Source organism: Equus asinus, chromosome 1 (genome assembly GCF_041296235.1).
Source record: "Equus asinus isolate D_3611 breed Donkey chromosome 1, EquAss-T2T_v2, whole genome shotgun sequence".
NCBI classification, from domain to species: domain Eukaryota; kingdom Metazoa; phylum Chordata; class Mammalia; order Perissodactyla; family Equidae; genus Equus; species Equus asinus.
This window is the reverse complement of record NC_091790.1, coordinates 123,692,113-123,714,082: the sequence shown is the minus strand read 5'-3', so window position 1 is coordinate 123,714,082 and position 21,970 is coordinate 123,692,113.

The following is a 21,970-nucleotide window of genomic DNA, read 5'->3' as shown; positions in this document are numbered from 1 at the left end:
TCAGGAAAACAAGATGATTATCTTGTTGCCAGATCATGTGTAGGATCATAAAAGTTTATTATGTATCCTGTTTATTTCATGAAATGGAAGCCCAAAGTAGATTTTGAGAAGAGTCTAAGTTTCAGCACATTCAAATGCAAAAGGCTCCCCTTTGCTCTCCTTTGAACTTCTTCAAGCTCAAGTTCAACAGGACAGAAACGATCAGGGCATGATTCCGAGTGTGGAAGTCTGCCCAATAAGACAGTTGACGAGGAAGCCAGGCTGGCCATGCATCCAAAGTTCCCAGACAAGTCATGCCTATTGAACTGACGTGGCGTGTGTCGCATAGCCTAGCTTGACTGGTTAGAAAGGTGAAAGTGACTGAGGACAGCATCATATCCAACCCATTGCCTTTATGGCAGAGTGAGGCAGAAAGCTCTTCACAGCAGAGGATGCTACAAGAACAATGTGGAGGCAGCCTGAAGAAAGGCAACTGACCTATGTGTTTCTAGGCAATGTTAGCAGCCCACACATCAGAATTCAATGCCTTAAAAGGAGCTACAATTGGTCTGTCTGGGCAAAACTGTTATGGGACAAAGGGCAGAGCCAACTAGAGTGCTGAGCTCCGGACACACACACAAAATGTATAGAGAGAATAAATCGATCGAGTTTATCATCCGCAAGCATTGTCATGTTTGTTAGTTAGCTCCTCCATCTGTCACTGATCTGTCAGATCACAAAGGTACAGAGGACAGGATAAGGCCTAAAGGGTTCCTTCTGAAACTTAATATCGTAACATGCTCATGAAAATTTGTATTAATGAAGACAAAATGGTAATGGATATAGAAAACATCACCTACCTTTGCAAAATCTGCTTTGAGTTGAGAATAGGTTAACATTGGGGGTGGGGTGAGAATTAGGGAAATACGGACAAAGCAAAAACTGGAAGGAATCTATATATCTATCTCGCCACCCAGCCTTCCTGCAATGAGTCTCCTGAAATGTGTTCTTAACAAGTTTGTTTATTCACAACAGGAGGCTTTTCAAACTGATCTGTTTGTAGATGCATTTAATCACTGTCATGTTGATAATGAAGTCTTCTCACCCTTCCACCTACAAACTTAATTGTGTGTACACCCATCTTTTCTTGCTAACCTCATTTCCAGCTATCTTTCCTTCCATTTAAAGGGAATTCTAAATACCCTCCCATTCTTCTCACTTCTTTTTAAAGCTTTCACCACCAATTATTCCCTTTCTTGTTTCTTTTCCTTCCTCTCAACTAGTATTTTCCCCCTTAGTTTTTTCTCAGATCGCTCTCATCTTAAAAAATAACCTCCTGTAGTACTCTTTAATCTTTCTCATTTCTTTTCCATTACAGCTTCTAGAAAGAAGAGTCTATACCAGAGGTCTCACTTAGCTGCACATTGGAATCAGCTGGGGACCTTTAATTGGCCTGGGATGCAGCCTGGCCATTGGGAGCTCTTAAAGATCTCCAGGTGATTCTAATGTGCAGCCAAATTAGAGAACTACTGGTTTAACCTTGTTTCTATTAATTCCTCAAACCCTTTCACTTCTGGTTTATGATCACTTCCCTTCCCTAAGATGTCTCTTGCTACGTTAATCCATGGTCTAATGACAAAATGCCATGAATATTTTTCAGGTCTCCTCTCGGGTGACCTCTATTTCCTTTTCAAAACTTTCCAACCATTGGCTTCTGGATACGTGATTCCCAGCACCCAGAACCTCCATATCTGTTTCTCAAAAGCTCTATTTCCTTGCTCATTAAAATGGTACCATGCTTCACACGGTCACCCAAGCTGGAAACCAGGGCATCATTGTCAACACTGTGCCTTCGGATTCCATATACAACTTGTCACAAAGTCTTGCTATTTCTCACTCCTTAAGAACTGAGTATCTGCTCCTTCTGGTCCATCTCCACTGCCTGGCTCGGGGTGCACCACTACAGCCGAGATTAATGGAGGGCTTTCGTAATCAGTCTGATTCTAGTCTTGCTCCTCCTCAAATTCATCTTTGATATTGCTTCCTAATATGGAACAAAGTTCCTCTACCGTATGGTTTCCTTCTGCTTTTCCATGACCATGACTCCCTATTTCCTTCTGATGCACCTTGCACCATGTGTCTAGCAACTGCAAGGTCCTGGTAACCCCACATATATACCTCTGGCATTGCACTTATCAGGTGATCTGTAGCAATTTACTATTTTACTGCTCTCACACTGAACTCGTGGAGGGAAGCAATTTTGCACCTTTATATCCCATGCCTACTGTGGAATCTGGCATATAGTAAGTGGTCAATAAATTTTGTTTCCGCAAATAAATGAATTAATATGCAATTCTCTTCTGTCTGCTGGGCATGACCTTATCTAACAGCTAATTTCCGAACAACTTCTCTAGAGTGATTAACAAAGGCAGGCAAGGATGAAAGAAAGAAATGCAAAACACAAGTGATCCTGACCCCCAGAGAGCCTGAGAGGGGAAGGGAAAAGAGAGATGCAGCGCACGTAGGGAAAGTGCCACCCACGTGAGTCAGCTTTGCTTGAAGTGTCCTGGTTCTCTTTCAGGTCTAATTTTATGCATACAAGACATCATTTCTTTAAGACAAGTTCAGTGCCACAGACGAGTTTTATTACAGGCTAAATAGAAGGCAATAACGCAGCCTGGAGATGTAATAATAGCATGAACACATTTGTAGACAGAGTCTGGCTCAGTATTTGAATCAGGACTATATTTAATACAGAAGGAAAATATTCTGAGCACCTATGCCTTTTGAAACAGGAGATCAATGATTTACTAGTAAAAATCAAAGGAATGAAAGTTTCGTAAGGATGAGGTCCCCTTCTCCCACAGAAAGTGAAATGACTTTTGTTTAACGTTTTATTTCATTGTCCCTATTTCAGGCCCATTTCTTACGAAGTAATTTGAATTCCAATATGTGCGTGGCCATAATATGGGCTTTTGCTTATCCCTTCTGTGAAATACGGATCTTGTAGTCATGTAGAGAAACACGCATTTCTTCAGCTTTGACATCAACTTGTTTGGGAGCAATTTGGCAAAGAGACTATTGAATCATCAACAGTAAATTGTGTACTTTGGGGTACAAACTGCTAATTGTTAATGCATTAATTAAAACAACTCTTGGGCTTTTGCTTCAAGAAGCGAAGCCTATAAAAATCACCCAGTCACCTTTTCCTGACACCCCCTCCTCCCCGTCTCCCTCCTGCGTGGATATTAGGAATGAGAAAATTAAGATAATTTGTATGCATATTTCTGAGAGCCATTTTAGGGTTGTGTAATGATAAAGAACAATTAACAAAAGCTTCTCTGGCTTTGACTAACCGCTTTCTGGGCAAATGGTTTAATTAATGAAGAGGCTGCTTCCTTTGGTTTAATCATGCAGCATTGAAAGAGAGGCTGCTGAGGAAAGCAAATGACTACTCCACTCCATTTAGGTGTTTGGCTGACGGCTCCCCGTCCACAAGATGGCAGTAAACGTTTGATGAGTTTCTATGATCATTTTAGTCTTTTGTGTGTGAATGTGGGTGGGGGGAGGAATGGGACTAAGATTTGGTCTAGAAGAAAATTTTTATTTATTCGATATTTGCTATTGTTTTATATTTTTGTGTCAAATAAATCAGTAGCATACTATTAATTTAAAATGCTTTCAAGTGGGTGACAGTTACATTGTTTATCATAGCTGTTAAGCTGAGCATCATAACAAAAATAATATAATTGCTCTCCACCTCAACTGTATATGACAAAAGAGAGCAAAAAATTAACATTTGGCTTGGAGACATTATAGTGTTCTAAGTACACTGGCTAATAACTTGAAAATATATGAAGAAATTGGTTTATTTCCGAATCCTAGGTGAGCGATATGTGCGAGAGTTTCGAGTGATACAAAAGTTGAGCACACTAGGGTCTTCCCCTCAAGAAGCTTTAGACCAGCAGAGGATATCAACGGGTATTCACGCAATCGTTATACAAGGTGATGGTGACAGAGGGAGTTATGGGTAAACAGGTGTGTCACTATAGTGAAGGGGAAATTATTTTTGACTGGGGGGTTCAGGGGAGGCTTTTTGGGAAGTGGGGCACTCAACATTTGCCATGAAGAATGGGTGAGGTCCAGATTTGCAAACTGCACGCACACAGGTATGGAAGTAAGGACACACCTGCAGCAGCTAGGAGTATCTGAGGATGGAGAGGTCAGTGTGCTTGGTCGCAAAGTGTATATAAAACGGAGGATTGGGAATAAAGTGAGCTTGATGGTTGAATGCTAAGCTTGGAAGTTTGGATGTTATTCTGGAAGCAGCGGAGGACCACGGAAGGTTTTTGAGCTAAGGAGCAGCCTAGCAGCAGCGCTTCAGAAAGAACAGCCTGGAATCCGTGCAGGAGGGATGGGAATGGAAAAACTGGCTGTGCAATTGCGTACAGTTCTGGAGAGAGGCGGTGGTATGGTCATAGCCAAACTATCATCCTAAAGCCAGGACCATTAACTTCATTTCTTTAGGTCATTTTCCTCTCATAAAAGGCAAAAGCTTGGACCAGGTGTTTCTTTTCAGCTCCAAAAACCACAGGCCTGGCTGGGATAATAGCAGGGGTGTAGAGACAGAGGGATGGATGCAAGAGAGATAACAAGGCAGGCAGAGCAGCACCTGGCCTCTCTGTGAGTGAAAAGTGAATGGAGGGATGTGGGATGGGATGTTGGCAGGGAAGGAGCAGAGAGAAATGGAGAACGATATTTCATGCAGCTGGTTGCTTAGAAAGACAATGGGGGCATAAGTAAGGAACGGAAATACCAGCTTTGTGAAGAATATATTTTCAGCTTTGAATATACTGCTACATTAGCAATATTTGTAGTATTTAAATCATGGACAAGTGGATTGCTTAAGTTAATCTGAATATTTGGATGAATTATTTGAACAGATAGCAGAATGACTACTATGGATATTTCCATTCTTTCCCTCTTAATAAATAAAGATGTCAGCCCATATAAGATTGTTAGAGAAGGCAGAAAGGATTTAAATGTACTATTGGAAGGGATGCAAAATAGGCAGTTCTTCATATACAAAGATGGCACCATGGGCCCACCTCACAGGAGCTGGGCTTGGAGCTGCTTTCCTGCTTGGGGTGCAGGATGGGGCCCAAGCCACCCATGTGAACTCGCAGAGGGACAAGCACATGAAGGAAAGGATGGAGGAAGCACAGGCTGAGTCATCATTGAAGATCCGGTCTTCAGTCCAATGTTATGTCAACAGTGGGAGCAATCCAGTGGTGAGGCATTCTCTCCACCCAATTCCGACCAGATTTTTGTGCAAAAAGAACAAATGTGGAGTCAACAAATAGTTATCAGAGAGTGATTCAAAAAGGCCCATTTCCAGAGCTGTCACAGGGTGAGATCAGACAGTTTCGGGCTCATCTCCTGGACCACAACACTGTACCATGACAACCGATGCCCAGAAGGGTGGATCAGTGGGAGAAAGGACTGGGATGTGCCTTCAGATCATCAGAGATCAGATTCTGTTGGATGCTGTTCAGTGCTGTGTGTTGAATATGAAATGGACATTATCATTTAGTGTGCTGAATATAGTCAATTCATTTCCAGAGTGTTCAATTCATCAGCATATCACTTCCTCGACCCTTCTCCATAAGCAGGCATTTGCTATATAATGAAACATATATACGTATTTGTTAAGACAGGAATTTATGCTCCTTAACAAGTGAAGTTAAAAGATTCCTAACCAGGTAGATTTTACAGATTAAACAATTATTACCGGCACTCTGTCTTTACTTATATGTTTGTATTTGGATCCACATATGTATCAGCATTGCTTTCCAAACTTTCTAAAAGCCTAAAATGCTTTTCCTTAGTCTGGAGTGGCTCAAACATCTGGACTGCGGAGGGAACTTGAAGACAAATTACAGTTTTGGAGACCACTAGTTAACTTCCTTAACTGGCTAACGAAAAAATATTAACTATTCCTTTAATATCAGCAATAAAAAACTACTACTGTGCTACTTTCTCCTTTTTTAAACTTACCTTTCCTTCTTATTTTAAAAACATTAATTTGATGCTTAAAAGCAACGTTTTCCATAGTGTGATAGGAATTAGCAATTTACTTTAGTTAGGGGATTTAATTTTCTGCCTTGGGATTAGCCATCGCCCCTTTCTGAACTCAGCCCTCCTCTGAGTTCTCATCAATTTGGGGCCTCCCTTTTTAGGGATCTGTCCACCTGGGCATGTCCCAAACCAGCCTGAGCGCCTCAGTGCAGAAACTGTGTCTTAACTCTTTCCTACATCCCCACCACCTACTTTGCCAGTGCCAGGAGCAAAGGGCACATTTGCACATGGCGCATAAATCAATGAATCACCCCCTGCTTCTCTCCAGCTTATTTCAGACGTGCTCACAGATGCATGTTAACTATGAAAAGTAACAAATGCCGACAGAGTAGGAAGCTGAACTTGATGTTACATAGTCGACACAAGTGAAAACCAAATCCAATAATCATGATATAAATAATTTGGGGGATAATTCCCACCATCCTGTCTTTCCTCCCTCCTTTCCTTCCTTCTTATGTATGTTGGTATTTATCATCTGGAAGGCACTAAGATTACAGAATGTCAGAAGAAAACTTAAGGTGATCTTGGGCAACCCTTGGCTTGGCATGAAGTGGCTCTTTGAATCCTTGACAAGAGTCCTAAGGCCTCTACCTGAACATGAGCAGTGATGAAGAACCCATTACCACCATTGGGAGCCCATTTGAAGTGTAAACCTGTCATTATCAGGATGTTCTTCCTTATCATTTAGCACAAATCTGGGTCCCCGTAACTTTCATTTATTGGTCCTGCTTCTAACCTATAAAAAGGGATAATTCTAAGTCTTCTACATCAGGGGTCTTAAGATATCCAAAGTCATGTATCATGTCCATCCTGCATCTTCTCCTTTTTTAGGGTAAACTTCTTGATTTTTTCTCATTATTCTTTATGTATCTGGACCTCCCTTCCAGACAGGTGGGAGCTTGGGGCTCTGACGCTGGTGATGGTGTTGCCATATTCCAGAAACTGGAGCCCAGCCTGGGGTGGAGGCGCCATTACCAGCTGTTTGCAGGCTACAGTTTGGGGGATGTCCGAGGGGGTGGCAGGCAGCAGCTCCCGGAGATTCATCTTCAGAACACTGGACCAACTGTTGGAACAATCAATACTCATCTCTCCAGTCTCCATACTCTCGGTTCTCAACCTAAGCTTGCATCACAATCACCTGAAGGTGAACTCAGATGGCTGGCCTCCAACCCCAGAGTTTCTGATTTAGCTGGTCTGAGCTGAGACCCAAGATACTGAATTTCTAACAAGCTCCCAGGTGATGCTGGCTCTGGTGGTCTGGGACCCCACCTGGAGAACCACTGCTGTAGACAGCACAATGAAGCTGAGATGAAGCACCAGATGGGGATAGAAGGCACCACACGAATTGTAAGTTAACCCAGGTAGGGGCTGACACTAGGGTGACGCAAGTGAGGCACCTGCCTAGGGCGCAAAATGTAAGAAAGATGCTCACTCTCAGGGCCCGTAAGTGGGGGACCGTGCAAGGAAGAGCAGCTGTAAGGGAGCCTGTGCCAAGCAAGCTGCTGGCTGGAATGGTCTTCATGCTGCCCTGTGGCCTCTGTGCTAGGTGGAATACTGGTCCTCAGAGATGCAGACATGGGATGGACATATAGAAGGGTTCCTACCATTCTAGTGACTACTTCTTCCGGTAACAAATATCACAGACCCAGCTGCAAAAAAATTCCGTGAAATTTTGGACAGTGTTACAGCAGGATTGCCTTCTAAAAAATATTGAAAATCTAAATGTACAAGAATACATTTTAAAATTCCATTTAAATCCTGAAGGCATTAGAATTGAATTTCTTTTTCCAGAAGAAGTGAAATCACGCAAAGGACAGCGGGTTGTAATAAGTAAAGGTTGTGATCCATGAACTATTATCATATCATTTCTATCCTCGAAGGCTCTCCTGTCTCCTAGGAGATGGGCATGTAAATAAGCGATTCTGCGTCACACAAGGAAATAGGCCCGGTAACAGAGCTGCCAACTGACTGCCATGGGAATGCAGAGGACAGAGGGGTCCTAAGGCTAGACATGTGTGTTACTGATTTTGTGCTTCAAGTAAATTTATTTAAGAACTGTTGCCCCCACCTCTGGGAAGCCTGAAGTGGGCGGCTGGAAGTTCCCAATAAAGGAAGATGACTGGGAGAGTTGGCAATGTTTTTCACCTGCCCCAGTGCCCGGGCCCCGTGCCTTCCTCCACAGCTGCTGGTGGCCTCGAGGGGCCACTGCTCCCCTAAGAATCTTACTCTTTAACATGAAAGAAATTCAATCTGAAGTTTGGCAGAAACATAAGGGTGTTATCTATTCTATCCTCTGACTTCCAGGAGAACTTTCATAACCGGGACACATAAGTACTAGCAACAGACTAGTTTTGAAGGCTTCCAAGAAAGAGGGTTTCACGTGTTATCTGTAAGTTGCTGCTATGTCTGCATGTTTGTATCCCCCCCAAATTCATACGTTGAAGCCTCAACCCCCAGTGGGATGGTATTTGGAGCTGGGGCCTTTGGGAGGTGATTAGGTTTAGATGAGGTCTTGAGGACAGAGCCCCATGATGAGATTATTTTCCTTACAAAGAGAGAAAGAGACACCAGAGCTTCCTTTCTCTCCACCACATAAGGAAACAAGGAAAAGATGGTCATCTGTGAACCAGGAAGAAGGTGCTCACTCAGAACCCCACCATGCTGACACCTTGATCTTGGTCTTTCAGGCTCCAGAACAATGAGAAATAAATGTCTGTTGTTTAAACCACCGTGTTTATGGTACTCTGTAACAGCAGCCCAAGCTAAGACAGTTGCTCATCAGAGGAGCACTTCCTTTGCCTCACCTGACTCTGCCATTTGAATCTCCTTTCTCCTTGCCCATTGCAGGGAACTACTACTTGTTATTAAATGAGAGAGACAGCACTCAGCTGTTTTCTAAGAGTGTAAAATGTCTCGCTTCAAGATGTGCTAGGTATTGGAGGTGATCGGCAGCTCAGATTCCAGCAGGTGAAGACAGAGCCTGAAGCCTCTGTTTAGGGGAAGAAGGAACTTCAAAGCTCTTTGGTTCTGAGGAAGTGCCCTGTTCCAGAAGAAGGAAGGGAGAGACTAAGGCAGAGCCCTGACCTGCCCCCCATTAAGTCTGTGCTCCCTGTGGCAAGGGCAGCCTCTCTTGCTGGGCGAGTGGATGGGTAACTTATTTGCAAGGCAACATTAGAATCTCGACACACGGTGCTTCAAAGGATCTATTTCCTAACAGATAACCTGGATCAATTCCTAAATTAGGAAGGAGGAGAGTTGCGTTTTAGTCCTGTGTAACTTTATACATGGTAACTTTCCCAGTGTGGATTTCAGATTATTCATCTCTAAAGTGAGGGACTTAGATTAGATATGTTCAAGCTCCCATCTAGCTCTTAAACTGTGTAAGTTTCTTTGGTTTTGGAGTGCTAATGTAAAACCTATCCAAATTGTGTTTCACGTATTAGTTAAGAAGCTGCTCAGATTTCATTTTCTCTCTGAAGAAGACAAATGGACATTTCCCATCAGCAGGTTTGCTGCAGCCCTTCTGCGAAAGGATGTTCGTCCGCCCACCAAATTGTGCATTCCATGCTTGTCACACAACCTGAGCCTGTCACTGCATGTCACAGGGCTAATTTGTTCTAATCCCATCAACTTCATAGCCCTGTGGATGAGCTTTCCTATTGGTAAGCTCAAGGTTGATGGATGGGCAATTACAGTGGGGAACACGGAGGTGGAGAGGGTTGGCAGAAGGGGATGGGTGAATATTACCTGGAGTAATTCACTAAATTCAAATCAGAAAATATTAACCTCTTTTCAGGAAAACACATGGCAGTGCTGAACTTACAGAGTTCAAATTCCAAGGGGACTATAAAATGGAACTCTGTGGTTACAAGAGGGCGCTTATTTATAATAGAAGCTTCATGACACAGCCCTTCAGTAAGCGGTGCCTTGACATCAAATAAGTTGGTTGGCTAGTTTCTTCTCAACAAAATTGCTATTTTAGACCCCGAACTATTTGGCGTAATTTCCAGCTTGCTGGCTGGAAGTCAAAATGGAGCATAATTATTTCCCTTGCAGAGGAAGGCTGCCCGGGCGTGTACTGGAGATGGTTAGAGAGCATCCTTTGCTTCTCGAGGCCTTTTCCCCACTTTGCATTTCCAGTCCTCGCGGCCCACGTCCTTCAGAGACCACACACAAAGGCTACACTGATTGGAATCAAGTAAAAGCGTGGCCTATCGTCAGTAAGGTAAAGAAAGACTGCCTTGGGGCCAGCCTGGTGGCACAGTGGTTAAGTTGGTATGTTCCGCTTTGGCGGCCCGGGGTTCGCCAGTTCTCATCCCGGGGGCGGACGTGGCACTGCTTGGCAAGCCATACTGTGGTAGGCGTCCCATGTAGAAAGCAGAGGAAGATGGGCACGGATGTTAGCTCAGGGCCAGGCTTCCTCAGCAAAAAGAGGAGGATTGTCAGTAGTTAGCTCAGGGCGAATCTTCCTCAAAAAAACAACGAAAAAAGAAAGACTGCCTTGAAGTTGAGGAGAGCCTGCTGTGCACTCTCAGCTTCCTAAGACTCTAGCTCCTAATCACCTTTCTTTTACACAGAGTCTATTTTAATTTTAATTTGTCCTTTAGAATGGGGAGTTTTTTTTGACTGAAGGAAGATTCACCCAGATTAATTTTAACCAAGGCTCATTCAAACCCAAGTGTATGCTATGCCAGTGTCCTCCAGGGCTTTGGTTCATAACTTGGGTGCACTCTGTGATCAAGAGAGGAAGGAGGAAAAGAAAAAGGGAGAGGTTTGTAGCGACTTCAATGATTCTGCTAGGCTCCACCAGGGTCATTACTATTTAGACTCCAAAAAAGGGACCTCTTGGTCGGGACCTGCCAAAATGACTTGCGTCTGCCTGCAGAATGGTTGTGTTCAGTAACAACAAGGACAAATGTGAAATTTGCAGCTACTATTTACTGAATATCATTACTGAGCATATTACCAGGCATCGTGCTGGTCACTTTCCCAATATTATGTCACTGGAGCCTCAGGTCAGTTCTCTGAGAGAGGCATCCGTATCTCTTTTTTCCAGGTAATGAAACAGAGTCTTAGAAGGTTAAATGACTGGCTTAAGGTCATGCAGCTCAGAGGCAGTCGAACTGGGACCAGAACCCAGCTCTGTCTGACTCCAAAGCTTGTGCTCTTTCGATCGTCTCCCCTGAGGCTCCAGAACAGAGTATTTCATTGTCAATTTCACCTTTCAGTAGTGTTATTTCATATTTAATTTCGATCACAGTTATGCAGCAGCAAAATGTGTGAGTTCATGAGTCTCCTCTTTTCTAACAGAACACTGTCCATGATTATTCGTGCACATCTGTCTTTAGCATCTTTTTAAGACATGCATCAGTTAAATGTCAAAGCAGAAGCTTTATGGATCGGGCCCTCGGTAGCAATATGTTTAGATTATGTATAGCTCTGAGCCTATTTTACAATCACAGGGCCTCATTCTCTCAAATATATCCATCAGCCATCCATCAGTGGAATATACATCACTCATTTAAGAACACATTTCCATCAGACCTTTCCTTACTCCACTTTCTATTATCACATATGGCAATTACAAGTTTAAGAATCAGAAGGCTATAAAGTGAATAATCTAAAAATGATTAATTTTGCTCTGTTGGAAAGCTGTCATTTCTGCTCTTATGAACTGGTAATAATAACCATGTCACTCCCCTACTTCTTCTATAGGATATAGGCTATGTATTAATTTGCTAGGGCTGCCATAACAAAGTACCGTAAATCAGAAGGCTTAAAGAACAGAAATTTATTGTCTCACAGTTCTGGAGGCTGCATGTCTGAGAATAAGGTCAGCAGCATTAGTTCCTTCTGAGGACTGTGAAGAAGAATTTGTTCCATGCCTCTCTCTTAGTTTCTGGTCGGGTTTGCTGACAATCTTTGGTATTCTTGGCTTGTAGATACGTCGCTCTGATCTCTGCCTTCGTGTTGACACGGCATTCTTCCCACCTTTATGTGTCTGTGCCCAAAGTCCCCCTTTTTATAAGGACTGATGTCCTATTGGATCAGGTGCCCATCCCTTTATTCCAGAATGACTTCCAATATCACTTCATCCTAACTGAACTAATTACATCTGCAATGACTCTATTTTCAAATACAGTCACATTCGAAGGTACTGAGGGTTAGGACTTCAACATGCAATTTTTGGAGGCACAGTTAAATCCATAACGGGCTAGTTGGATGGCAGGTGATTCAGTGTGCGGGAGGCCTAGCTTCTAGCACAGCCTCTGAGATCCTCAGAGTGGAGTGGGACTGGCTCTGATGCTGAGGAAGCACTGATGCTGGAGCCCAAGTTGGCCACAATGGAGCTCCAGTCTAGGATGGGCTGGAGACGTGTGCAGATAGATAAATTGCAATGCGAGGTAGGAAGCGCTGTTTGAGAGAAGTGAGCGGTCTTCTGCAGGAGCTCTGAGCACTGAGCACTAATTCTGCCTGGAATTGCTGGGGAAGATGTTCTCTAAACGCCTACTGCTCCTGATCAACTGCTTATCAAACTCGAAAAACAAGTTTCAAAGTTTAAATATGACAATGTTGCTTGATAGCAGAGCACTCTTGTACTTCTTAGCAGCTGAGTGGGGAGAAAAAGGCTCATTTTAGGGGAGAGCATCAATCAAGAGTTTTAAAGAGGACGACTCCTGATCTCTTTGTATAACTTTTGGTGATTGGGTTAGGAATAAGCCTGAAGTACAGTGTGATGGATGTAAATGTGTTCGTTCTGCAAATACATTTTCATATTTTCTGGTTTCTTCTTTCTTGGCAGTATAAGTCAAATTGCATTTGAACCAATATATCCCAGTGTAAATAATGGCATAAGAAAAGGATTTATAATGCTTAGCTGATATGTTGCTCATGCAAGAAAATATGGATACTGTTAAATTTCTACACCAGGCAACAGAGGTCTTCTTAGTGTCTGCCACAAGGAGATTTGACCTGGATTTGTAGTAATCAAACCACATATTACAGCTTAAAATTTGTTTTTCCATAGCACAGCATTGATCAGTTTCGAGCCTGAAGTAGGGGACGATGTTTACACACTGTGTCTGAAGCTTGTGTCTAAGGCAAGGGCAGTGACCTTTTAATTAATTCCTACAGGATGTCGGTGCACTTTTAAAATTTAAACTTAATCATTAGAAAAGTACCATAGATATTTCACGAAAGAAAGAAAACGTTATATATTTAGGTGTTTTATAAGTAGCTAGAAATCAACCTCTTTTACTTTTAATTATTCTGTTTTACTCTGGAAACGTAATTGCTATATTCTAATCACAAGACAAACAGACGCCTTTATTAATAGCCTATGCTTTAAATACACAGACCCCTTCAACCTCCTGCGCCCAGGGGGCTCTTTCTTGGCGTAATATCACTCTCTCCTTGATTATTTCCGGGGCCCCCAAAGTCCTCCAAAGCATGCTGGCAGGACGTCTGTAGGAGGTGAAGCGTAAGGTGTACATTTGAATGACACCTCCTTGCTGTCACTGTGGCAGATTCCCTAAGAGCTGAGGAGTTGGGTGTGGCCATTGGGGGGACTCTTTCCCATGGCAGCACCTTTTTTTTTTTTTTATTACTAAGTGCCTGGAGAGCCATTGAGCTAGCACCCCTTCTCCCCCATGGAAAGCAGAGGAAGGTATTGTCCTATATATGTCTTAAGGCTGAAAAAGGAACAGAGGATGAACACTCTGAAACCCTAAGTATATTCACTTGGAAAAATCTGTCTTTAACAGCTGTGGGATGTAGGAAGCGGAGTTCATGAGTTTGAGGATCAGGCTGTTCAGGAACGAGAGGGACACTGGGCTCAATGGTGGATAGCTCTTAAGCTCTAAACCTGTGCCTCCAACTGCCTCCTTATCTCTCCACCCAGATGTCCCCGGGGTCTTTAAACTTGATATGATCAAATTTAAAGTCGTGGATTCTCCCTCTTCCCTGCCAGACACCCTGTCATATTCCTCTAGCACAAGATTTTCCATTTCTAAAGGTCAGTGAGTGATGTCCCTGTCCACTTGGTTACCCAAGCTAGAAACTTTACTGTCATTGACTCTATTCTTCTCCTTACATTGACAATTGCTTTCACCATGTTCTGTTGTGTCTCTGTCTCTCTCTCTCTTTTTTTTTGCTGAGGAAGATTAGCCCTGAGTTAACATCTGTGCCAGTCTTCCTCTATTTTATATGTGGGTCACCACTGCGTAGGACTGCACCTGCAATCTGAACCCACGAGCCCGGGCTGCTGGAGTGGAGCACTCCGAACTTAACCACTAGGCCATGGGGCTGGCTCCCCTTTCTCTTTTTTAATGTCTCTGGATTTGTTGTTATGTTCTTTCCATTCCCTTCACTCCTGCCTAAGTTCAGACCTCAGCATCTTTCTCATGAACTGCAGCCTCCAAGCTGGAACTGGCTTTCCTGTACACAGTGCACTCCCCACACTCCACTAAGTTCTGTTTTTTATGCTTTTTCTTGTGCCAAATGCACAACAAAAGTGATATGACCGTCCTGGGGGGCCGGTCCTGTGGCCGAGTGGTTAAAGTTCCATGGGCTCCACTTCAGTGGCAAGGGTTTGTGGGTTTGGATCCCATGGGTAGATCTACTCTGCTTATCAGCCATGCTATGGAGGGCATCCCACATATAAAGCAGAGTAAGATTGGCACAGATGTTAGTTTAGGGCCAATCTTCCTCACCAAAAGAAAAAAAAAAGTAATATGACCTTCCTACTTCAAATCCTCTGAGTCTTCCTCTGTCTACAGCATAAAGTTCAAACATCTCAGCTGAGCAGACAACGTTTTACCCATCTGGCCATAACCTCCTTTCTAACCTGATCTCCTTTGCTTAACTCTTTATTAGAAAACAGATCATGCACTTTCATTCCTCCACAGAGTTTCCTCTGCTTGTAATTCCTTCCCCTCTCTCTCCTGTGGAAGGCCGATTTATCTTTTCAGACCAAGTTGATTCTACCCTTTATTGGTTAAACCTGTCAAGACTTTCCTAACTATTCCTGGGCATAATTACTTCCCGTCTCTGTGTACACAGCATCTTATGCATCCTTTATTCTTGCTCATAACAGAACTAAAGTGTACCTCATTGTCGGTCTCCCCTCCTAGGTTGTTCATTTCTTTAGGGCAGAGCTTCTGTCTCCTTTATTTTTCAATTTCTAGAGCTTGTCTGAAACATGGTGTACTTAATACGTTTGATGAATGAATGAATAAATGAAGTCAAGTCCACCATTTCCTTCACGTCACAAACTTTTTTTCCCCTTTTATTTTCAGATTGCTATTCTAGATAAAGAATAAGGTAGGGAGACCTGTCCTACCAAGTCTTGTTATAAAACTATACGATATCGACAAAGAAATTGACAATTAGAACAGTGGGACAGAACAGAGAGCCCAGAAGTAGACGCAACCACAAACTTGAGCTAAGACATTTTCCATTGTTACCAGTGAGGAAGGAATGGATCTTTCAATAAATGGTGCTGGGGCAGTTGGTTATCCAAACTGGAAAAGAATAAAATTGGATGCTTCTCTCTCACCATATACAGTATTTCATCCCAGGTGAATTAAAGATTTAAATGTGAAAAGTACAACTATTAGTACGAGATTTTTAAAAGGTAATATAGGAAAATATCTTTATGATAAAGAAAGACATTAAACAAGAAATAAAAAGCAAAACACCTAAAGGAAAAAAGTTAAAATATGCTATGGTAAAATAAAGAAAGTCTATTCATGGAATTACACCATAAAAAAGTGAAAAGACAAACCGTGAACTTGGGAAAGATATTTTTCTCTTTCTCCTTTTTTTTTTGGTGAGGAAGATTGGCCCTGAGCTAACACATGTTGCCAATCTTCCTCCTTTTGCTTGAGGAAGATTATCACTGAGCTAATATCTGTGCCAATCTTCTTCTATTTTATATGGGATGTCTCTACAGCATGGCTTGACAAGTGGTGTTAGGTCTGTGATGGAATCCGTACCTGCAAACCCCCGGCCACCAAAGTGGAGCATGCGAACTCAACTACTACACCACTGGGTCAGCCCAAGGGAAAGATATTTTTTAACACACACAACTAGGATTCCAATATGCTATTTAGCACACCACTCTCAAACATGAACAGGTAGGAAAGGGTCTCCTGGCTTTGAGGAAAGCATTAAATATGAAAAGATCAATGTAGCAAAAAGGAATATGAAACAAGTTGGAGCATGCAGAGAACATGTCGGAACAAGGAAACTTTGAAATCCTCAGGTATGCAAAGAACTGCCTCTATTAAATACTAGGATATTATAAAAAAGAAATATTCCAAGAAAAAAAGGAGCTCTCAGGAAAAACAGAAGTTTGTTGGCAGTAATGAAAAACTCAATTTAGGGATAAGAAGATAAAGTTGAAGAAATCTCCCAGAAAATAGAGAAATTGACAAAGGGATGGAATACAGGAGGAAGAAAATAAGGAAACACAAGGATTAGACCAGATCCAACATCTGAATAATAATCTTTCCATAACAAGAGATCAGAGAAATTAGACAGAGGAAAGCTATTAATGAAGTAATTGAAGGAAAATTCTCCAGAAGTGAACATGATATTCCAGACTGAAAGGTACACTGAGGACGCAGCAGAAGGGATGAAAACAGCCCCTATCTTGAAATGGCCCATCATCATGACATTTCAGACCATTTGCCTCAAAGAGAATATCTTTCAATCTTTCAGGGAAAAATTACAGCTTTCATACAAAGGATCAAGACACAAAAAGGCTTTGGACTTTTCAATAGCAAGACTGGAAATTGATGTTTTCAAAATTCCAGAGGAAGATGGTTTCCAACCTAGAATTCTATAACCAATCAGTGAAGTCACTTTTATTTTATTTATTTATTTATTTTATTTTCTCTCCTTCCAGTATCTTTATTTTTTATTTTTTTTGTTGAATTTTAATTTTTTTCGGATGTACATCATATTTCAAATTCTGGATACATTACATCATGTTCACCACCCAAACACTAATTATAGTGTATCCCCTCACATGTGACCCTAATCACCCCTTTTGCCCTCCCCCTTCCCCCCTTTCCCAATGGTAACCACCAGTCCAATCTCCAATGCTATGTGTTTTTTTTTGTCGTTTTTATCTTCTACTTATGAGTGAGATCATATGGTATTTGACTTTCTCCCTCTGACTTATTTTACTCAGCATAATACCCTCAGGTTCCTTCCATGTTGTCACAAATGGCTGCATTTCGTCATTTCTTATGTCTGAGTAGCAGTCCATCGTGTATAAATACCACATCTTCTTTATCCATTCGTCCCTTGATGGGCACCTAGGTTGCTTCCAAGTCTTGGCTATTGTGTATAATGCTGCAATGAACGTAGGGATGCAAGTATTTTTATGCCTTTGTGTTTTCAAGTCCTTTGGATAAATACCCATCAGTGGAATAGCTGGATCATATGGTAGATCTATCCTTAATTTTCTGAGGATACTCCATACTGCTTTCCATAGTGGCTGCACCAGTTTGCACTGCCACCAGCAGTGAACAAGTGTTCCCTTCTCTCCACACCCTCTCCAACATTTGCTGTTTCCTGTCTTGTTAATTATAGCTATTCTGACCAGAGTGAGGTGATACCTCATTGTAGTTTTGATTTGCATTTCCCTGATAGCTAATGATGTTGAGCATCTTTTCATATGCCTGTTTGCCATCTGTATATCTTCTTTGGAGAAATCTCTGCTCAGATCTTTTGCCCATTTTCTAATTGGATTGTTGGTTTTTTTGTTGTTGAGCTGTATGAGTTCTTTGTATATTTTGGATATTAACCCCTTATCTGATACGTGGTTTGCAAATATCTTCTCCCAATTTTTAGGTTGTCTTTTCGTTTTGTTGATGGTTTCCTTTGCTGTGCAGAAACTTTGTAGTTTGATGTAGTCCCATTTGTTCATTTTTTCTTTTGTTTCCCTTGCCCGGTCAGACATGGGACTTGAAAATATGCTGCTCAGACCAATGTCATAGAGCGTACTGCCTATGTTTTCTTCTAGAAGTCTCATGGTTTCGGGTCTTACATTCAAGTCTTTAATCCATTTTGAGTTGATTTTTGTGCATGGTGTAAGGGAATGGTCTACTTTCATTCTTTTGCATGTGGCTGTCCAGTTTTCCCAACACCATATATTGAAGAGACTCTCCTTTCTCCATCGTATGCTCTTGGCTCCCTTGTCGAATATTAGCTGTCCATAAATGTGTGGGTTTACTTCTGGGCTCTCAATTTTGTTCCATTGATCTGTGTGTCTGTTTTTGTGCCAGTACCATGATGTTTTGGTTGCTATGGCTTTGTAGTATAATTTGAAATCCGGGAGTGTGATACCTCCAGCTTTGTTCTTTTTTCTTAGGAATCCTTTGGCTATTCAGGGTCTTTTGTTGTTCCATATAAACTTTAGATTCTTTGTTCTATTTCTGTAAAAAATGTTGTTGGAACTTTGATAGGGATTTCGTTGAATCTATAGATTGCTTTAGGAAGTATGGACATTTTAACAATGTTAATTCTTCCCATCCAAGAGCACGGAATATCTTTCCATTTCTTTGTGTCTTCTTCGATTTCTTTCAACAATGTTTTATAGTTTTTGGTGTACAGATCTTTCACCTCTTTTGCTAAGTTTATTCCTAGGTATTTTATTCTTTTTGTTGCAATTGTAAATGGGTTTGTATTCTTAATTTCTCTTTCTGCTACTTCGTTGTTAGTGTATAGAAATGCAACGGATTTTTGTGCATTGATTTTGTATCCCGCAACTTGACTATTCCTTTATTATTTCTAAAAGTTTTTTAGTGGACTCTTTAGGGTTTTCTAGATATAAAATCATGTCATCTGCAAAGAGTGACAGTTTCACTGCTTCTTTTCCAATGTGGATCCCTTTTCTTTCTTTTTCTTGCCTGACTGCTCTGGCTAGGACTTCCAATACTATGTTAAATAAGAGTGGTGACAGTGGGCATCCTTGTCTGGTTCCTGTTCTTAGAGGGATAGCTTTCAGTTTTTCTCCATTGAGAATGATATTTGCTGTGGGTTTGTCATATATGGCCTTTATTGTGTTGAGGTATTTTCCTTCTACATCCAATTTATTTAGAGTTTTTACCATAAATGGATGCTGTATCTTGTCAAATGCTTTTTCTGCATCTATTGAGATGATCATGTGATTTTTATTCTTCATTTTGTTAATTTGGTGTATCACGTTGATAGATTTGTGGATGTTGAACTATCCTTGCATCCCCGGAATGAAACCCACTTGATCTTGATGTATGATCTTTTTAATGTATTGTTGTATTCGATTTGCTAGTATTGTGTTGAGGATTTTTGTATCGATGTTCATCAGTGATATTGCCCTGTAATTTTCTGTTTTTGTGTTGTCCTTGTCTGGTTTTGGTATCAGGATAATATTTGCTTCGTAGAAGGAGTTAGGAAGCCTCCCCTCCTCTTCAATTTTTTGGAAGAGTTTGAGAAGGATAGGTATTAAGACTTCTTTGAATGTTTGGTAGAATTCACCAGGGAAGCCATCTGGTCCTGGACTTTTATTTTTTGGGAGGTTTTTAACTGCTGTTTCGATCTTCTTACTGGTGATCGGTCTATTCAAATTTTCTACATCTTCTTGGTCCAGTTTTGGAAGGTTGTATGTTTCTAAGAATTTATCCATTTCTTCTAGATTATCCAATTTGTTGGCGTATAGCTTTTCATAGTATTCTCTTATTATCTTTTGTGTTTCTGAGGTGTCCGTTGTAATCTCTCCTCTTCGTTTCTGATTTTATTTATTTGAGCCTTCTCTCTTTTTTTCTTGGTGAGTCTAGCTAAGGGTTTGTCAATTTTGTTTATCCTTTCGAAGAACCAGCTCTTGGTTTCATTAATTTTTTCTATTGTTTTTTCAGTCTCTATTTCATTTATTTCTGCTATGATTTTTATTATTTCCTTCCTTCTGCTAATTTTGGGCTTTGTTTGTTGTTCTTTTTCCAGTACCTTTAGGTGCACTTTTAGATTGTCTATTTGGGATTTTTCTTCCTTGTTGAGGTAGGCCTGAATTGCTATAAACTTCCCTCGTAGAACTGCTTTGCTGTATCCCACAGATTTGGGCATGTCATGTTTTCATTTTCATTTGTCTCCAGGAATTTTTTAATTTCTTCTTTGATTTCTTCATTGACCCAATCATTGTTCAGTAGCATTTTGTTCAATCTCCACACTTTTGCGGCTTTTCTGCTTTTCTTTCTGTAGTTGATTTCCAGTTTCATACCTTTGTGGTCAGAAAAGATGCATGGTATTATTTTGATCTTCTTAAATTTATTGAGACTTGTTTTGTGGCCTAATATGTGATCAATCCTGGAGAATGTTCCATGGGCATTTGAAGAGAATGTGTATTCTGTGGTTTTTGGATGGAATGTTCTGTATATATCTACTAAGTCCATCTGGTCTAATGTGTCCTTTAAGGCGAGTGTTTCCTTGTTGATCTTCTGTTTGGATGATCTATCCATTGGTGTAAGTGGAGTGTTAAAGCCCCCTACTATTGTTGTGTTACTGTCTGTTTCTCCTCTTATGTCTGTTAATAATTGCTTTATATGTTTAGGTGCTCCTATGTTGGGTGTGTAGATATTTCCAAGTGTTATATTTTCTTGTTGGATTGTTCCCTTTATCATTATGTAGTGCCCGTCTTTGTCTCTTATTACAGTTTTTGATTTAAAGTCTATTTTGTCTGATATAAGTATTGCTACCCCCGCTTTCTTATCTTTGCCATTTGCATGGAATATCTTTTTCCATCCTTTCACTTTCAGTTTGTGAGTGTCTGTAGGTCTGAAGAGTGTCCCCTGTATGCAGCATATACATGGATCTTGTTTTTTTATCTAATTGGCCACCTTATGGCATTTGATTGGAGCATTTAATCCATTGACATTGGATTAAGTGAAGTCACTTTTAGATGTTCACATATAAAAAATTTATCATGCATGCATCCATTCCTACAAAGCTACTGGCCCATGTGCTCCCACAAAACAAGTATGTAAACCAAGAGAAAGGAAGATCTGGAACCCAAGAAAGAGGTGATCCATTGCAACAGAGAAGCCAAGGCAGTCCCTCAGATAGCAGACTCTAGAATGAAGTCCCTAATCTCAGCTGCTGATGGTCCAGATTGGAAGATTTCCTCAAGGTGAAAATAATAGGCTAATATGTTTGAACATTTGAACGGAGATTTACACAACTAGGGAAAATTTGGGATTTGAGTTCATTATGGTCACATAGAAAGCTAAATGAATGACAAAATAAGTTAATTATTAACTCTAGGGAAAACCGAACATTTGTTCAGAAAAGAAAAATCAGAATTTACTACATGGCTAGGCAGCAAATGGTGTTCACATAGTCATAATTATGTAAACTCTAACGACTTAACCATCTGTTGTCTAACTCATGATATAAAGCCACTGAGAGGATGCAGAATATGAGGAGTGTATGCACGTATGTAGGGAGATGGGATGAGTACGAAAGAGCTGGCTTCTCATGTTCCAAAGTGGAAAGAAAACAGATATTTTTTAAAACTGAAAAAAAAACCAGTTAACAACAATATAAGCATACTACTTAAAGACATATAAGTATTTAAAAAATCCATTTAAAAAGTTGAAATTGTAAATGGGTGTTGGTGCGGGAACTGATTTTTTTAATGTCAAGACTGTGGTATTATTTGCGTTTTTATGTGTTTATGTAAGTTGGATAAAAAGAACAAATCAATTAAAAAAGAACTAACAAAAGAATATAAGGTATGGCATATTTTATAAAGTACAAAACCAAACAATATATTGTTTAGGGATGCATACATGTGTGGAAAATCATAAAGGAA